The sequence below is a fragment of the Balaenoptera musculus genome, chromosome 1 (genome assembly GCF_009873245.2).
Source record: "Balaenoptera musculus isolate JJ_BM4_2016_0621 chromosome 1, mBalMus1.pri.v3, whole genome shotgun sequence".
NCBI lineage: Eukaryota > Metazoa > Chordata > Mammalia > Artiodactyla > Balaenopteridae > Balaenoptera > Balaenoptera musculus.
Genome location: NC_045785.1, coordinates 141,193,299 through 141,211,357, shown reverse-complemented (window position 1 = coordinate 141,211,357; position 18,059 = coordinate 141,193,299). Strand labels below are relative to the sequence as shown.

Sequence of the window (18,059 nt, the reverse complement as noted above, 5' to 3'; positions counted from 1 at the left end):
TTCTTAACCATTGAGCCACCAGGGAAGCCCTATTCTTCCTTTTTTCGTCCTCAGCACCTGGAACATAGTTGGACTTTAATCAGTTTTGGAGGAAAGGAAGGAAAGAGGACGATGCCTAAAGTCACAAAAGCTTCTCTTCTTCCAAATGCCATTTCCCTTTCCCAAGCAATCATTGAACTTCTCCCTTGCTCTTCCTTGCTTTGCTCATGCTCATCCTGTGTGCTATTGCCCTCCGTCAACATTTTTTTACCTCTTAATTATAATGAATCAACATTCCTTGAACTTCTATGAAATAATTACTCTGGCATTGCTGAGAAAATAAAAATAAATAAAACAAAAATCCTTCCCTCAAAGCACTTACTGGTTACTGTTCAACAAAAGGTATAACACATAAAACTGTAACATAAAGGAGGGGAAAAGCATGTAATATAAGTCTACTAACGTGCTTTGGGATAAAGATGGGGAAGGGCTTCCTATAGGCAGCAGCATTTGTGCTGGACTTAAGCAGGATTTGGACTTGCAGAAAAGGAGCCAAATGACATCCCGGAAAGGAACCAGCAAAAGCCAATGGATGCTGCAGAAAAAGGGTAACACAACTCATCATAATAACTACAAGGAACCAAGTACCTACTATGCATCAGGTGCTATGCTAAATGCTTTACATGTATGATTTCGTTTAATTATGAAAACAGACTATGAAGATAAATTATGATAGGCCCAAAATATCTGTTTCTGTCTTGATTAAAATTAATATGTACCCAGAGGGCCCAGGCTCCAACAGAAGGAACTTTAAGGGAGTTGTTAGAACAGTTGAGCTATTAACACAGCGCTTTCAGAATATAGAGCACTAAGTAACCTTAACTTCCTTTTTATACTAAATATAAGAAAGAAGATGAGACTATTCACCAGTCTGGTAGTTTGAATATATAAACACAGGGCCTGAAGGGGTGAAGAAACTTTCTTATCATATCTATACTTATCCCGTACCTTGTCATTATAAAATTGTGTGGTTTGTTTATAAGATCCCTGTGGGAATCATCTACTCTAACTACAATAATCCTTAACTTAGAGTCTATGATACTTGTTTTAATTAAGAAATTATATTCATTGTTTGAGAAGACTGCATTTACTCATGAATCCTATCATAATAATTGATTTTCTTATACTTAACCTTATAAAAGGCCATCATGTTCTCTTGGAGTTAGAAAAAGTTTATTTCTTTCCTTGCAAAATTATGTAAGGAAAAATTAAATAGTGATGTTAAAAATTAAATTAAAAATTTAATAGTAGAGTTATCTTTAACAGACAATGCAGATATCTTGGCATTTCACTGACATGTGATTTTGGTACTACCCCATTCGAAAGACAAGGAAGCTGATTCAGAGAAGTTCAGTGTGGAAGCCACAAGAATGCACCTTGTAGAACTCCAAATAACTCCAGCTTTGTTGTAAAAAAAACTGCTTTGGCATTTGCTTCCACCAGAGCCCTGTTTTCTCAGTGGCCAGTGGCCAGTTCATCAGGGATACTGGCAGATCCATTCCTGAGAGACGCAGGACTCCTCTGACAGCTGACTTTGACTTGAGGATGTCTGACGGCCTTGCTGAGCTCTCCTTAGACTGCCAATCACTTCCTTCCCTCCTTCTATCTGTCACTAGGGGTCAGGTTTGCACCGTGGTCTGACAGCTCTTCCAGCCTTCCCCATTCCCCCTGTTATCTCTCACAAATGTTTCCCTGACACAATCCTTGCTCATTTAATCCTGTGTGAACATCTGCTTCTGGGGGTCCTGAACTAACATAACCAGTGACTGACCCAAGGTCACACGGTGATAAAGTGTCAAAGCTAGGTCTCATGCCCAGGTTTTGTACCAGAACAGGGGGGTGAGTGGTGGGAAATATGGCTGGAAGAGTGGTTACTAAAAATAATAATAATAATAAAATTCTGTCTAAATCTCCTTGGTGAAGAGGTTGGTCAAATTACAGTCAATAATTCCCCAAGACCTTATTTTAGAGATAAGGTAGTCAAACACAATTTGGCTTTCTGTCTCAGTGAGTTCCCTTTTGGAAGGTAAATGCCTGCTGGGTTGGTATTTCTTAAATCTTCTTATACAATTTAGCTAACACTTTAGTTGACACATAGGTGTGAGTAAACCTCTACTATAATTGACAAGAGGACTGACATGCTGGGTTTGGAAGTTGAGTATCCAGAGGGAAAGGATCAGGCTTGCTAGGGGTGGGAAGAACTTCTCAAAAAAAGGGGAGATATTCTTTATGTTACAACTGTGCCTCAAGCCAACCTGAGGAGTCTTTATAATAGCCAAACCGAATCTTGCAGAAGCCCTAAAGGATTATGAGTGAGAAGTTCTACTATAAACTATTAAGCCCTGCTCCTGAAAACTGGCCTAGAGTCTAAAAAATGAGTTCAAGAGCCCAAGTTATAGTTAAATCACAATGCACGTTGATGACCCTGAGACTGATAGGACAGGGACCTTTAGGCAAGCTGTAGGCAGGAATGTGAAGTTGGCCAAGTGGACTCTACTTGCCTTTTCCTGTTCCTTCTAATTGGCGATGATAGACTGACCAATCAGATTGCAGTTCTGCCCTTATTTGCTGTATGACGCTAGGAAATACACTGAAACTTTCAGAATCTCAGATTTTTCCACTACATGTAGAGTGAGTAATTGTGAGAATTAGAAGAAAAAAAGAAAGAAAGGCTCTTGATCTACTTCTACCTACTGCTCTTTCCCCATTTCCCTATCTTGCTCTGCTCCCCGCACATGTGTTCCTGCTTTTCATCAAATTGCTCAGCCCCTTGGTGCCTCAAGGCCCTTACACATGTCTGTGACTTTTAATAGGGAAGACTCTTTGTATTCTATTACAAGTTAATCTCTAAGGGGATGTTGCCTGTGAGCTTAAATTATACATAATGGCCCATCTCTGGGAACCCTGCCACCCAGGTAATGAGCATTAACTTAAAATACCTTTGTTTAGCTCACAGGAAACATCCTGACCAGGTCCACCTGTGCATAACTGCAGGAAGGCTGAAATTAACACATCCCCTCTGGAGGCTGACCGGAACCAGGAAATGTTTGGCTTTACTCCCTCCCCTTTTAGTATAAAAGAAGCCTGAATGCTCACTCAGGCAAGATGGTTCTTTCGGACACTAGCCCACCATCTTCTTGGTCTGCTGGCTTTCTGAATAAAGTCAATATTCTTTGCTCCAATAACTCTTCTCTTGATTTATTGGCCTGTATTGCAGCAAGCAGTACAAGCTTGGACTTGGTAACAAATTTTGAGGCGCCAGCTAGGAGCCTTACTGCTCATGGCCAGCCAGCTCCACTTGGGAATTTTTGGGCTAGGCCTTAGCAGCTGCTGGGACCACTTATTCTGAGGACCTGCCCTTCAAAATACCCCGAAGCAACACCTGCTGCCCCAGTGCTTGGCAGTTGGATCAAGGAATCGACATTTGGCTCCAATGGTCTCCATATAGTAGGGTAAGTCACTCTGGTGTGTACAGCCAGAACTTTATTTCCTCTCCATTTGGGGCTTTTTCTCTGGAATAAGCCAATTTGTTTTGTATTTGAGTGGGGTACCCTGTTGGAGAGAGGAAAGAGTTGTTAGACTTTAGCCGATTTGTGAACTGGTTAGTTTGTTTCTTTGGATGCTAGCATTTGTGTGTCTCATTTGTGTTTTGTCTTGAATTTGTCTTTAAAAATGGGGAATATTTCAACTATCCCTAAAGAAAGTCCTCTGAGTTGCATTTTGGGTAAGTGATCTGATTATAGCCGTGAACCCATGAGTGAGAAAATGTTATTTTATTGTAAAAATGTGTGGTCCGGTACCTATCAGGATCTCCACAAGGGGTTTATGCAGGGTTATTTTGGGACCCTGTGCACCATGTACTGCTACCCTTGCTGTGTCAATTACGTTGTTTGCGATCTCCTGTGTTGTTGGCATATGTAAAACCCTGAGACCAAACTTGGGGGTTTATTTAGGATTTTGGTTGTCCCTTGGATTTTTTGTTTCATTTTGTTGGGTACTGTTTCTCCATTTACAGCCAAATAAATTTTGTGATATTTAAAACTTTTACTGATGTCAAATGAAGGAAAGGAATAGAAAGAAAAAAAAAAAACCTGTCTGTGGGATATTTACAGGGAGAAGAGAAAGGTTCCACTCGATTCCTAAAATCACCAAAAGCCCCAGCCCAGAATTCAGCCCAGTTGGTAGATGTCAAGGCAAAAAGGCATCCTTTTAATGGTTGGACATGATCAATTGCTATCTATGGTTTTATGGTGGCTAGTCTGTGAAGAAGAGGGGAAGAATGATGGAATTCTTTATGTATAAGCATTTGTGCTATCACATCAGGGAAAATAAGAAAAGGGGACGAGAGTGAGGATATGTTGCTTCAGACTTTAACTCCTCCACCTGAACTAGCTGTTCCAGTCACTCCGATATATCCACCCCTCCCTCCACCTTTCATTCTTATCCGTCCCCAGTCCCAACACTAAGGCTCAGGACTGCCCTTCCTTACAGGGACCACTTAGAAAACCTGTGTTAGTTCCTTGGGCACAGGGTCTTGGTCTGATATCACCATCTAAGACCTGACAGGCACTCAGTTTGGGCCAGGAGTCACTCCCAGGGCAGGGAAATTTCCCTTATGCCCTTATCTCATAGGGGGCTTAAATGCAGATGACCAGCCAGTTCGGTTTCTCAGACTTAATTGGAAAGATCGCAACCCTCATTTACAAGGAGGATCCTCTACACTTGAAGCCTACTTAGCAGTACCCACAGCTGAACCAAATTGGGACCCCAATGAGGGAGAAACACACTTATTAGGGCAGTGCTTTTTGGTGCATCTTGACAGGGCTTTGAAAGGAGGACCAAAGCAATACATTTTGAACAAAATTCAAGAAATTCAGCAAAAAAAAGCAAATGAAGACACCTCCAAATTTTTGGAAGAGATTTATCAGGCCTACAGACATTATACTAATGCAGATTCCAGGGACCCTGAAAACATTAGAATGGTAAATTTGATCATTTTTGGGCAAAGTGCCTCAGGTATCAGGAGAAAGTTGCAAAGATTAGATGATACATTTGGAATGAACCCTTCTCAATGGGCAGATTTGCTTTTAAAGTGTTGAGCAGGGAACAACAACAGAAGAAAGAAGATGCAAAATGAAATGAAATGTCACTTTTTTGGCAGTGACATTGGATTCCCAGTGACCTGAAGAGAGGGAAGCCACCACTGAAGAGGAACAATGCACTTACTGTAAGGAAGAAGAACATTGGAAAACAGATTGCCCTAGTCTAAAACATAAGAAGAAAAACAATAAAAGATGAGAGCCTCTCATATATGGTAGAAAGATAGAAACACTCTGAATGAAGAGGCCCAGGGGCTCCCTTGGACTTGAGGTGCCTATCCCCTACAGGAGCCCTGCCTGGGTGAAATTGAGTGAGGAATGAGCTGATGAACAGTTTGATGGACCTCACCCTGAAGTTTTTCACTAGACCAGCTTGACATCAGAGTCCCACCAGAACACACTTTAAGCCTACAGGTGATGCTCATGAAAACCCCAGGAAAAGAGACAGAGCTCTTTCCCCCAGAGGTCTAGGAAAAGGGAAGACCAGAGTATGTGCTAACTGCACCCCAGGGAAGGCCAAAAACACATGGCCAATAGGAATCCCATTAAAAGAGAAGGCTGGGACACCTAATCTAAAACCATATGTTCTGAGGCAAGAGGATCGCTTCTCCCACAGATTGATTTAAATATTTAAATATTTTAATATTGTCTAAATACCAGCCAGTGTATTCAGAAAGGACAAAGAAGCCAAGAGCTGATTTCACTTAGATCACACCTTGCCAGGCTGGGAATGTAGTGCACAGTTGGTTCGATCCCTGAGGTGATCTGACACACTGTGCTGCAGCACATTCGTAATCGTACCCATTATGGGAGAGATGCCACCTTACAATGGACTCAAACATATCATGGGGCCTAACCTACAAAAGACTATCCAGCGAGTCACTCAGAATTGCATGATTTGTGCTAAAAATAACGCAAAGGCTGCTGTTGAACCTCCCCAGATGGGGACCCAATACAGAGAAACTTGCACCACTGAGGACTGGATGCAAATGTCTTGAGCTGTAAGAAATTTCAGATACCTGTTAATGATTGTGGACACTTTTTTCAGGATGTGTGGAAGCATATCCCACCTGGGCAGAAAGACTCTGAAGAGTATGCCTGGGTCTTGGACAAACTGAAAGCTGAACATGAGTATGATTTCACCATTCCAATCTCCCTGTAGAAATTGGAGACCAGCAAGTACTATGTGACCATCATTGATGCCCCAGGACACAGAGACCTGATCAAAAACATGATTATAGGTACATCTCAGGCTGACTGTGCTGTCCTGATTGTTGCTACTGGTGTTGATGAATTTGAAGTAGGTATCTCCAAGAATGGGCAAATCCATGAGCGTGCCCTTCTGGCTAACACTCTGGGTGTAAAACAACTAATTGATGGAGTTAACAACAAAATGGGTTCCACTGAGCTACTCTACAGCTGGAAGGGATATCAGGGAATTGTTAAGGAAGTCAACACCTACATTAAGAAAATTGGTTACAACCCTGACACAGTATTTGCGCCAATTCCTGGCTGGAATGGTGACGACATGCTGGAGCCAAGTGCTAACATGCCTTGTTCAAGGGATGGAAAGCCACCCATAAAGATGACAATGCCAGTGGAATTATGCTGCTTGAAGTTCTTTATTGCATCTTGCCACCAACTCGTCCAACTGACCAGCCCTTGCGTCTGCCCCTCCAGGGTGTCTACATAATTGGTGGTATTGGTACTATCCCTGTGGGTCTAGTGGAGGCTGGTGTTCTCAAAACCTGGCATGGTGGTCACCTTTGTACCAGTCAACTTTACAACTGAAGTAAAGTCTGTTGAAATGCACCATGATGCTTTGAGTAAAGCCCTTCCTGGGGACAATGTGGGCTTCAGTGTCAAGAAGGTGGCTGTCAAAGACGTTCATCATGGCAACATGGCTGGTGACAGCAAAAATGACCCACCGTTGGAAGCAGCTGGCTTCACAGCTCAGGTGACTATCTTGAACAATCCAGGCCAAATCGGTGCTGGATATGTCCCTGCGCTGGATTGTCACACAGCTCACATTGCTTGCCAAGTTTGCTGAGCTGAAGGAGAAGATTGATCGTCATCCTGGGATAAAGCTGAAAGATGACCCCAATTTCTTGAAATCTGGTGATGCTGCCATTGTTGGTATGGTTCCTGGAAAGCCCATATATGTTGAGAGCTTCTGACTATTTTCTTCTGGGTCGTTTTTCTGTTCTTGACATGACTGACTGTTGCTGTGGGTATCTTCAAAGCAGTAGACAAGAAGGCAGCTGGAGCTGGCAAAGTCACCAAGTTTGCCTTGCCCAGAAAGCTCAGAAGGCTAAATGAATATTATCCCCAATACCTGCCACTCCAGTGTTAATCAGTTGTGAAGTAATGGTCTCAGAACTGTTTGTCTCAACTGGTCATTTAAGTTTAATAGTAAGACTGGTTAATGATAACAATGCATCGTAAAGCCTTCAGAAGGAAAGGAGAACGTTTTGTGGACCACTTGTTTTGTGTGTGCCAGTTTTAAGTTTTTAACATCAGTACCTTTTAATTGGTTAAAGCCCGTCTTAAGGAAGTTATCCCGTGATTTGGATTAAGGCATTGGAATTACATTCATCCTGGAGACCACAATCAACAGAAAAACTGAGAAAATGAATACTAATTTAACTTGGGATAAGGCCTTGTCAGTTGTTCTGTTACAGATCCATGGCTCCCAGAGCAGGCTTAAATTAAGCCCCTTTGAAATATTGTATGATAGGCCACTCCAGGTGTCTGCCCAGGCAAGAGAATCTATAAATTCTCTAAAAGACCTAGCAGTTGACGATTATGTTAAAACTTTGGGCACTATAATAACATATATACATACATATATATATATTATAACATATATAACGTATATATACATGAGTTTGCCTCCAACAGGTCTGCCTATCCAACTGAAGTAAATGGTGATTTCATTATAGCTGGAGAAGGGTCAGATCAACCTACTTGCTTAATTTTGTCCAAATACTAAATTCCTGTGCCACTTATATGTATTGGGAACTGGAACTAAAACCCCAAGTTCAGTTACAAATTAGACAACAAAGTGCTAAGGGTTTTTATCAGGTTCAAATAGCTGTAGATAGAAAAGGAAAGTGGATTTTACTACTGACTAAAGTCTCTAAGGCAGCGGTCCCCAACCTTTTCGGCACCAGGGACTGGTTTTGTGGAAGACAATTTTTCCACGGACTGGGGAGGAGGATGGTTTCAGAATGATTCTAACGCATTACATTTATTGTGCACTTTATTCCTATTATTAGTACATTGTAATATATAATGAAATAATTATACAACTCACCATAATGCAGAATCAGTGGGAGCCCCAAGCTTGTTTTCCTGCAACTAGATGGTCCCATCTGGGAGTGATAGGAGACTGACACCCGAAGTGTTTTGTTTGTCTAGTCTACTCTGTAATCTTTTGGTTGCTGTCACTGCAGAAAACGCTGCTTCACAAAGATAGGATGTTGGAAATGGAAGCAGGCTTTTCAGGGCTTTTGTGGCAATCTCAGGATATCCTGTCTTGACTTTAATCCAGAATGTATGGAGATTTGAAGTTATCTCAAATATACTTTTAAGGGCACCGTCATTTGCAATCTCAAGCAGTTGATCCTTTTCGAGCACGGACAAAGTCAATTCACCTGGCTTATTCACAAAGGGGCCGTGTATCCATTCCTTCCCAGTTTGGGGGTCTTACTTCTTGGGAAGTAATGCTCAAACTCTTTTGAAAGCTGAAATAGGTGATCATGCATCAGCTGGGAGAAAGAAGGCCCTGGCTCAGTCTCTTTCAAAATCTCTGCTAATGTTTGAAACATGTCAAAAATGCCAATGTTCACCTGTCGTCCCCAGAATTCTAGTTTGGCTTTGAATGCAGCCACTTTATCTGCCGACTTGAACACAGTTGTCGTTTTCCCTTGAAGTGACAGATTGAGTTCGTTGAGCAGGTTGAATATGTCACACAAGTAAGCAAATTTTGCGACCCATTCTGTGCCACTGAAATATGTTGCCAGTGGTGACTCTTTCTAAAAGAAATCTCTAGAGCAGCTCTCATAACTCAAAAACTCTGGCCAGTGATCTACCTTTAGAAAGCCATCTCACTTCTGTGTGTAAGAGAAGACGTGTGTGCTCTATGTCCATCTCCTCACAGGGCTGCGCAAACAGACGTGAGTTAAGGGCAAATACTTTAATGTGGTTGATAATTTTAATCACATCCTGCAAAACGCTGTTAAGTTCAGGTGACATTTTTCGGCTAGCCAGCATTTCTCTATGGATGACACAGTGCGTAGACTCACATTCAGAAGCAACCTCTTCGACCCGAGTAGTGAAACCAGAAAGTCGTCCAGTCATGGCAGCTGCTCCATCCATGCATATACCGACACAAAATGACCAATTCAGTTTTCCTGATATGTAATCATTCAAAGACTTGAATAGTTCTACAGCTGTGGTGTTGGTTGGCAACAAAAGTTCACATAACATATCCTCATGCACATCCTCCTGAAAAATATATCACACAAAAACAAGCACTGTTGCCTTGTTGTCAACATTGGTAGACTTGTCAACCTGGATTGCGTACCACGGTGACTCATTAATCCTCTCTAACAATTGTGCCTCAATATCCTCTGGTATTTCATTAATTCCTCTAGTTCTGGTGCTAGCTGAAGGAGGAATGCATACCACCTTTTGAACTGCAGCCTCTCCTAAAAGTTCACAACAAATGTCCTTAGCAGCAGGCAGGATCAACTCTTCACCAATAGTAAAGGGCTTCTTAGCTTTAGCAATGCAGTTAGCCACTAAGAATCATGCTCTCAGTGCAGTCACATTTGATGAAGTGATGGCCTTTAATAATTGCTTCTGTTCTTCGTGTTAACATTTTTTTCTTTTGAAAAATTCCAGAGGCTTGTCTTTTAATGCAGGGTGCTTGGTTTCCATGTGGCGAAGCAGTTTTGAAGGTTTCATGGCTTCGTTGGATAGCTGGTCGCCACGTATTATTCAAAGCGGGCTTGGAGAATGTGAATCACCTGTTGCAATGAACCCGTAATTTAGGTAGGACTCTTGGTATTTTCTTTTCTTTTTATTTTTTTAAAATATTTATTTATTTTCCTTATTTTTTCTGGCTGTGTCAGGTCTTAGTTGCAGCACACAGGATCTTTGTTGAGGCATGTGGGACCTTTTTATTCATCACGGCGTGCAGTCTGCTTGGTTTTCTCTCTAGTTGTGGTGCTTGGGTTTCTCTCTAGTTGCGGCGCGTAGGCTTCTCCCTAGTTGTGGTGTGCAGGTTTTCTCTCTCTAGTTGTGGCACGCAGGCTCCAGGGCACGTGGGCTCTGTAGCTGTGATGTGGGGCTTCCAGAGCACGTGGGCTCTGTAGTTTGTGGCACACAGGCTCTCTAGTTGGTGTGCATGAGCTCAGTAGTTGGGGTGCATGGAGTTTTTGCCCCATAGCATGTGGGATCTTAGTTCCCAGACCAGGATTGAACCCACATCCCTTGCATTGGAATGTAGATTATTTATCACTGGACCAACAGGGAAGTCCCTTGGTATTTTCTTTCTTTTTGTGGGGGGGGGGTGTTAAACTTTTATTTTTTATTTTTTTGGTATTTTCTTTTAAATGCAGCTTTCTTTTTGTTGGCAGTCTTAGAGTCTTCTGCTGTCTCATCATTGAGTCTTTCCCTGTTTTCAAAGAAGCTCTCCAGCACCTTTTGATTTTTTTCTCATTTTGGCTAGGATTAGCTTGTGGACTTACCAAAACTGTGACTGAGACAGTGCACAGGGCAGGAAAGAGGTGCAGATGGAAATGGTAAATAAAATAATGGGCAGGCCATGTGTGGACTAAAATAAGTGTCAGATTCTGACTTAAAGGCTGCCACTAGATGCAGCTGTACAATTGAAGTACATCAACTCACTCGCCACTATAAAGCCTGCCACCAGATGCAGCTTAATTGTCACTTGCCACTCACTGATAGGGTTTTGATATGAGTCTGCAAGCAATTGATTTATTATGGTCTCTGTGCAGTCAAACCTCTCTGCTAATGACAATCTGTAATTGTAACTGCTCCCCAGTGGTAACATCACTGCCTCAGCTCCACCTCAGATCATCAGGCGTTACATTCTCATAAGGAGCGCGCAACTTAGATTCCTTGCATGTGCAGTTCACAGTAGGGTTCACACTCCTATGAGAATCTAATGGCACCGCTGACCTGACAGGAAGCAGAGCTCAGGCAGTAATGCGAGCCATGGGGAGCAGCTGTAAATACAGCTGAAGCTTTGCTTGCTTGCCTGCTACTCACATCCTGCTGTGCGGCCCGGTTCCTAGCAGGCCACGGACCGGTACTGGTCTGTGACCTGGGGGTTGGGGACCCCTGCTCTAAGGAATATTCATCACCCCTGTTCAGTAGGAAGTAGCTAGAGCAGTCTTCATCCCTTTCCCCACAAGATTATGGAATGGACATTGACAGTGGGGATTTGTAATAGAGAAGAATCTTTGTTCTCTATTACAAGTTAATCACTAAAGGGATGTTGCCTATAAGCTTAAATTATACATAATGGCCCATCTCTGGGAGCCCTGCCTCCCAGGTAATAAGCATTAAGCTAAAATACCATTCTTTAGCACACAGGAAACATCCTGACTAGGCCCACATTTGAATGACTGTAGGAAGAATGAAATTAAGACATCCCCTCTGGAAGGTGACCAGAACCAGGAAATGTTTGGCTTTACTCCCTCCCCTTTTAGTATAAAAGAAACTTGAATTCTAACTGAGGCAAGATGGTTCTTTGAGACATGAGTCTACCATCTTCTTGGTCTGCTGGCTTTCTGAATAAAGTCACTATTCCTTGCCCCAACAACTTGTTTCTCAATTTATTGGCCTCTCGTGTGGCAAGCAGTCCGAGCTTGGTCTTCGCAACACTTTACTTGGATATTCTTCTGCATATCTTTGCATGACTTCCTCTTTCCTACCATTCAGATCTCTGTTTAAAATTTCTCTTCTGAGTGGCCTTCTTAGACTTTTTAAAAAAATTAATTTATTTAATTTTATTTATTTTTGGCTGCATTGGGTCTCTGTTGCTGCACATGGGCTTTATCTAGTTGCAACGAGTGAGGGCTATTCTTCGCTGCGGTGTGCGGGCTTCTCATTGTGGTGGCTTCTCCTGTTGTGGAGCACAGGCTGTAGGCTTGCGGGCTTCAGTAGTTGTGGCCTGCGGGCTCAGTAGTTGTGGCTCATGGGCTCTAGAGTGCAGGCTCAGTAGTTGTGGCGCACGAGCTTAATTGCTCTGCGGCATGTGGGATCTTCCCGGACCAGGGCTCGAACCCGTGTCCCCCGCCTTGGCAGGCAGATTCTTAACCACTGTACCACCAGGGAAGCCCCTTGGACTTTTCTATACAAAATAGGAGTCATTCACCCATCATTGTCTATTTCTTTAGCATTATTTTATTGTCTTCATAACTCTCATCATGAAAAGAAATTATGTAATTCATGTATTTATACTTACTTGACTAGCTCTCCCACTAGCTGAAGGCTCCAAGGGAGCAGGGTGTTCTTTTCATTGTTGCATTGTTTTTCATGGCTGAATCCCTGTGGTGTAGGAAAGCACCTGGCATGTGGTAGAGGGTCATTAAATATTGTTGCATGAATGAACAAATAAATGAATAAAATGAATGTGCTCAGCTCCAAGTAGATCTTGTGAAAATCTTTGCTTCTTTCCCTTCTGGTATCCCATTAAAGACAATCAAGAGTTTTAAGTTCAATAGTTTTCCAAGAATATGTGCATTTAAAAAGGAGTGTCTAAGAGACAATGTCAAACCATAACCTAGTCGAATGACTGTCTAATGCGAGCATTCAGAGCCTGTGCCTAATTGATATTTTTTTTAATATAAAAGAATTTTTTTAACGTGGATCAAATTTGTCTATCTACTTCTATTTTTATGGTTTTCATATATACAGACAACAACTAGATAGAAACTATTTTAAAACATTAAAGTTTCTTTAATAATAGCAAAAGGCATAAAATATATACAGAAAACTTAACTAGAAATGTAGACAAACTATACCAAGAGAACTGTAAAACTCACTTGATAAACACACAATGTAAACTTTTCTAATTGATATTTTTGAGCAGAGGTATTAATCCTTGTCTTCACACACCAGCTAACTGCTAAGCTGTGTCAACACTAAGAGTCATAAAGGATGACAATGTTAAATTTTAACTGATCCTGGAAAACGGTGAAGGTTAAGAAATCCCCTCTACCTTTGTGTTCTGGAAAATGTCTTACTGCAAAATATCACCTTTCTTCTTATGACTTAGATAAGACTCATGGATCCCCCGTTTGTTTACCTATGACAAGGCCAGACACAGTCCCTTCAAATTCCCATTCTTTGTCTCATAAGTATTTAGCTGAACTACTTGTCCCTATTGATCAATGGGAACAAAATACTTGTTAGCAAATGATTTTGCACTTCTCTCCTTCCCCTAAGTGCCTGAACCTTGCCCCTCACTCAAGTTGGCACACAGCCTCTTCTGAGAATGCACCAGACTCAGGGTGAAACACTCTCTAATCTACTATCTGATCATGCCACCCTTTCATCCTGCCTCCCCACACTTGGTTCTTCCCAACCCTGTTTATGACTATCACTTTGCCTAACTCTTAAGACTTTTGCAGATCTTAGGGTCACAGTGCTCTCACTACAACAGTCCCTCCACCTCCCACCTTGCAATAATCTCTTTCATAATAAAGTCTCTCCTTAATAGGTCTGAATTTGTTGTTATCTAACAAAGACTAAGAATATTGCTTTTTTTTTTTTTTTTTAAGAATATTGCTTTTTGATGATGGGTTCTGGAGGGAAGTGCTTTGGTCAAACACTCATAGCTGAGACAATATAGTGCTTTATTACAACACCACTCTTACACATTCTCTAGATTCTTTAGTTACTTTAATAGTATCTCTATATCAGGGTTGCTGTGAGGACTAAAGATCTAAACACACATACATAGAAAGAGTGTTGTTGTTGACACCTTCCTTCTCTGACGCCCACCATTCTATAATGATGTCTTTGGGTCTTACCTTTCAAATATGTTCGCTATTTCTCCATCTCCACTGCCATTGCTCTTTATAACCGCTTGCCATCTATCTACTCTTGTCAGGATTACTGCAGTGATCTGCTCACCGATCTCTTCGTATTCCTTTTTATCCCACCCTAGTCTCTTCACCACAGCTAAAACAATGGTACTAAAAAGCATATTTGAGCAGGTCACTGCGCTATGTTCAGCACTTTTGTAGGTGGCAGTATAAATTTTTGGAATTATAATTTAGATTTATTTTTCCTCTTAGTTTTCTCCCTTTCCTTTTATTTCCCCCATTTGAAAAGGGAGCTGATTCTGGGCTTTTTTCTTCAGAGGAGGTTTGTGGCATGGCTCCCTGTATTTTTGTTTTTGTTTCCCCAAAATTCCCATTGAAGAGGCTCTAAGAGGAATTCTGGCAGCTTTGAGAATAGAGGGAGTGTCTATGAGAGAAACTTGGTGAAGAATTCCTACTCCCCCCACACTCGCCCTCCTGCCCTGGACAAAATAAAATACAATAAAAGACCTGGGGAGGGGAGAGTTGACAGAGGTCTAGGGATTCCAAAATCTCTAGGGCAGTTGAGCTGGGCTCTATAGCAGAGAGCTGGTATCAAAGGGCTGAGACCGAGGAAGTACCTGGGCAAAGCCAGTGCTGGTGGGCAGTGTGCGGCTGTTGTCAGAAGCAAAATGGTGTCCTGCATGTGGATCTGGAGTTGGAACAACTTGGATTCCCATCCAGCTCTTGCACTAACCAACTCTAAAACAGTTATTTCACCTCTTTTGTTTTATAACCTTGAATTAATTTAATTTTTTTATTTTATTAAAATTTTTTTCATGCTTAAATTTTTATATGATTTTTAAAGCTCACTTTCCATTCACAGTTATTACAGAATATTGGCTATATTCTCCATGGTTTTTTGTTTTATTTTAAATAAATTTATTTATTTATTTATTTTTGGCTGCATTGGATCTTTGTTGCTGTGCACGGGCTTTCTCTAGTTGTGGCGAGCGGGGCTACTCTTTCGTTGCAGTGCACAGGCTTCTCATTGCGGTGGCTTCTCTTGTTGCGGAGCATGGGCTTTAGGCGCACGGGCTTCAGTAGCTGTGGCACGCGGGCTTCAGTAGTTGTGGCTCACGGGCTCTAGAGCGCAGGCTCAGTAGTTGTTGCGCATGGGCTTAGTTGCTCTGCGGCATGTGGGATCTTCCCAGACCAGGGATCGAACCCGTGTCCCCTGCATTGGCAGGTGGATTCTTAACCACTGTGCCACCAGGGAAGCCCTCCATGGTTTTTTTGTTTTTTTTTTTTTAATTTATTTATTTATGCTGTGTTGGGTCTTCGTTTCTGTGCGAGGGCTTTCTCTAGTTGCGGCGAGCGGGGGCCACTCTTCATCGTGGTGCGCGGGCCTTTCACTATCGCGGCCTCTGTTGTTGCGGAGCACAAGCTCCAGACACGCAGGCTCAGTAGTTGTGGCTCACAGGCCCAGTTGCTCTGCGGCATGTGGGATCTTCCCAGACCAGGGCTCGAAACCGTGTCCCCTGCATTGGCAGGCAGATTCTCAACCACTGCGCCACCAGGGAAGCCCCCTCCATGGTTTTTTAATTTAATTTTTATTTTATATTGGAATACAGTTGAGTTACAGTATTGTATTAGTTTCAGGTGTACAGCAAAGTGATTCAGTTACACATATACATATATCTATTTCTTTTCAGATTCTTTTCCCATATAGGTTATTACAGAATATTGAGTAGGGTTCCTTGTGCTATACAGTAGGTCCTTGTTGATTATCTATTTTATATATAGTAGGGTATATATCTTAATCCCAAACTCCTAATTTATCCCTCCTACCCCAACATTTCCACTTCGGTGACCATAAATTTGTTTTCGAAGCCTTTGAATCTGTTTCTGTTCTGTAAATAAGTTCATTTGTATCATTTTTTTAGATGCCACAGATAAGTGATATCATATGATATTTGCCTTTCTCTTTCTTACTTCACTTAGTATGATAATCTCTAGATCCATCCATATTGCTGCAAATGGCATTATTTCATTCTTTTTTATGGCTGAGTAATATTTCATTGTATATATGTACCACGTCTTCTTTATCCATTCCTCTGTCGATAGACATTTAGGTTGTTTCCATGGCTTGGCTATTGTGAATAGTGCTGCAGTGAACATCGGGGTGCATGTTCATTTCTTGAAAGAAATCTTTTTGAATTATGGTTTTCTCTGGATATATGCCCAGGAATGGGATTGCTGGATCATATGGTAGCTCTATTTTTAGTTTTTTAAGGAACCTCCATACTGTTCTGCATAGTGGCTGTACCAATTTACATTCCCACCAACAGTGTAGGAGGGTTCCCTTTTCTCCACACCCTGTTCAGCATTTATTGCTTGTAGATTTTTGATGATGGCCATTCTGACTGGTGTGAAGTGATACCTCATTGTAGTTTTGATTTGCATTTCTCTAGTAATTAGTGATGTTGAGCAGCTTTTCATGTGCTTTTTGGCCATCTGCATGTTTTCTTTGGAGAAATGTCTATTTAGATCTTCTGCACATTTTTTGATTGGGTTGTTTTTGTGATAATGAGCTGCATGAGCTCTTTGCAAATTTTGGAGATTAATCCCTTGTCGGTCGCATGGTTTGCAAATATTTTCTCCCATTCTGTGGGTTGTCTTTTTGTTTATGGTTTCCTTTGCTGTGCAAAAGCTTTTAAGTTTAATTAGGTCCCATTTGTTTCTTTTTGGTTTTATTTCCACTACTCCAGGAGGTGGATACAAAAAGATATTGCTGTGATTTATGTCAAAGTGTGTTCTGCCTATGTTTTCCTCTAAGAGTTTTATTACCATCTGGTCTTACATTGAGGTCTTTAATTCATTTTGAGTTTTTGTATAAGGTGTTAGAGAATGTTCTAATTTCATTTTTTTTAAAAATAAATTTATTTATTTATTTATTTTTGCTGTGTTGGGTCTTCGTTTCTGTGCAAGGGCTTTCTCTAGTTGTGACGAGTGGGGGCCACTCTTCATCACGGTGCGTGGGCCTCTCACTATCGCGGCCTCTGTTGTTGTGGAGAACAGGCTCCAGACACGCAGGCTCAGTAGTTGTGGCTCACGGGCCCAGTTGCTCCGCGGCATGTGGGATCTTCCCAGACCAGGGCTCAAACCCGTGTCCCCTGCATTGGCAGGCAGATTCTCAACCACTGTGCCACCAGGGAAGCTCTAATTTCATTTTTTACATGTGGTTTTCCAGTTTTCCCAGCACAACTTATTGAAGACTGCCTTTTCTCTCTTATATATTCTTGCCTCCTTTGTTGTAGATTAATTGACCATGGGTGTATGGCTTTATTTCTGGGCTTTCTATCCTATTCCATTAATCTATATTTCTGTTTTTGTGCCAGTACCATACTGTCTTGATTATTGTAGCTTTGTAGTATAGTCTGAAGTCAGGGAGCCTGATTCCTCTGGCTCCATTTTTCTTTCTCAGGATTGTTTTGGCTATTCGGGTCTTTTGTGTTTCTATACAAATTTAAAGATTTCTTTGTTCTATTTCTGTGAAAAGTGCCATTGGTAGTTTCATAGGGATTGCATTGAATCTGTAGATTGTCTTGGGTATTATGGTCATTCTGACAATATTGATTCTTCCAATCCAAGAACATGGTATATCTTTCTGTTTGTGTCTTCTTCAATTTCTTTCATCAGCATCTTATACTTTTCAGAGTGCAGGTATTTGCCTCCTTAGGTAGGATTATTCCTAGGTATTTTATTCTTTTTGATGCGATGGTACATGGGCTTGTTTCCTTAATTTCTCTTTCTGATCTTTCACTGCTAGTGTATAGGTATGCAAGAGATTTCTTTG

At 41.6% G+C, this 18,059-nt stretch overlaps 1 pseudogene; it reads left to right on the top strand.

The window, feature by feature from the left end:
* Positions 1-6,222: 6,222 nt before the first annotated feature.
* On the top strand, positions 6,223-7,457 carry LOC118902434 (annotated as a pseudogene).
* Positions 7,458-18,059: the final 10,602 nt, after the last annotated feature.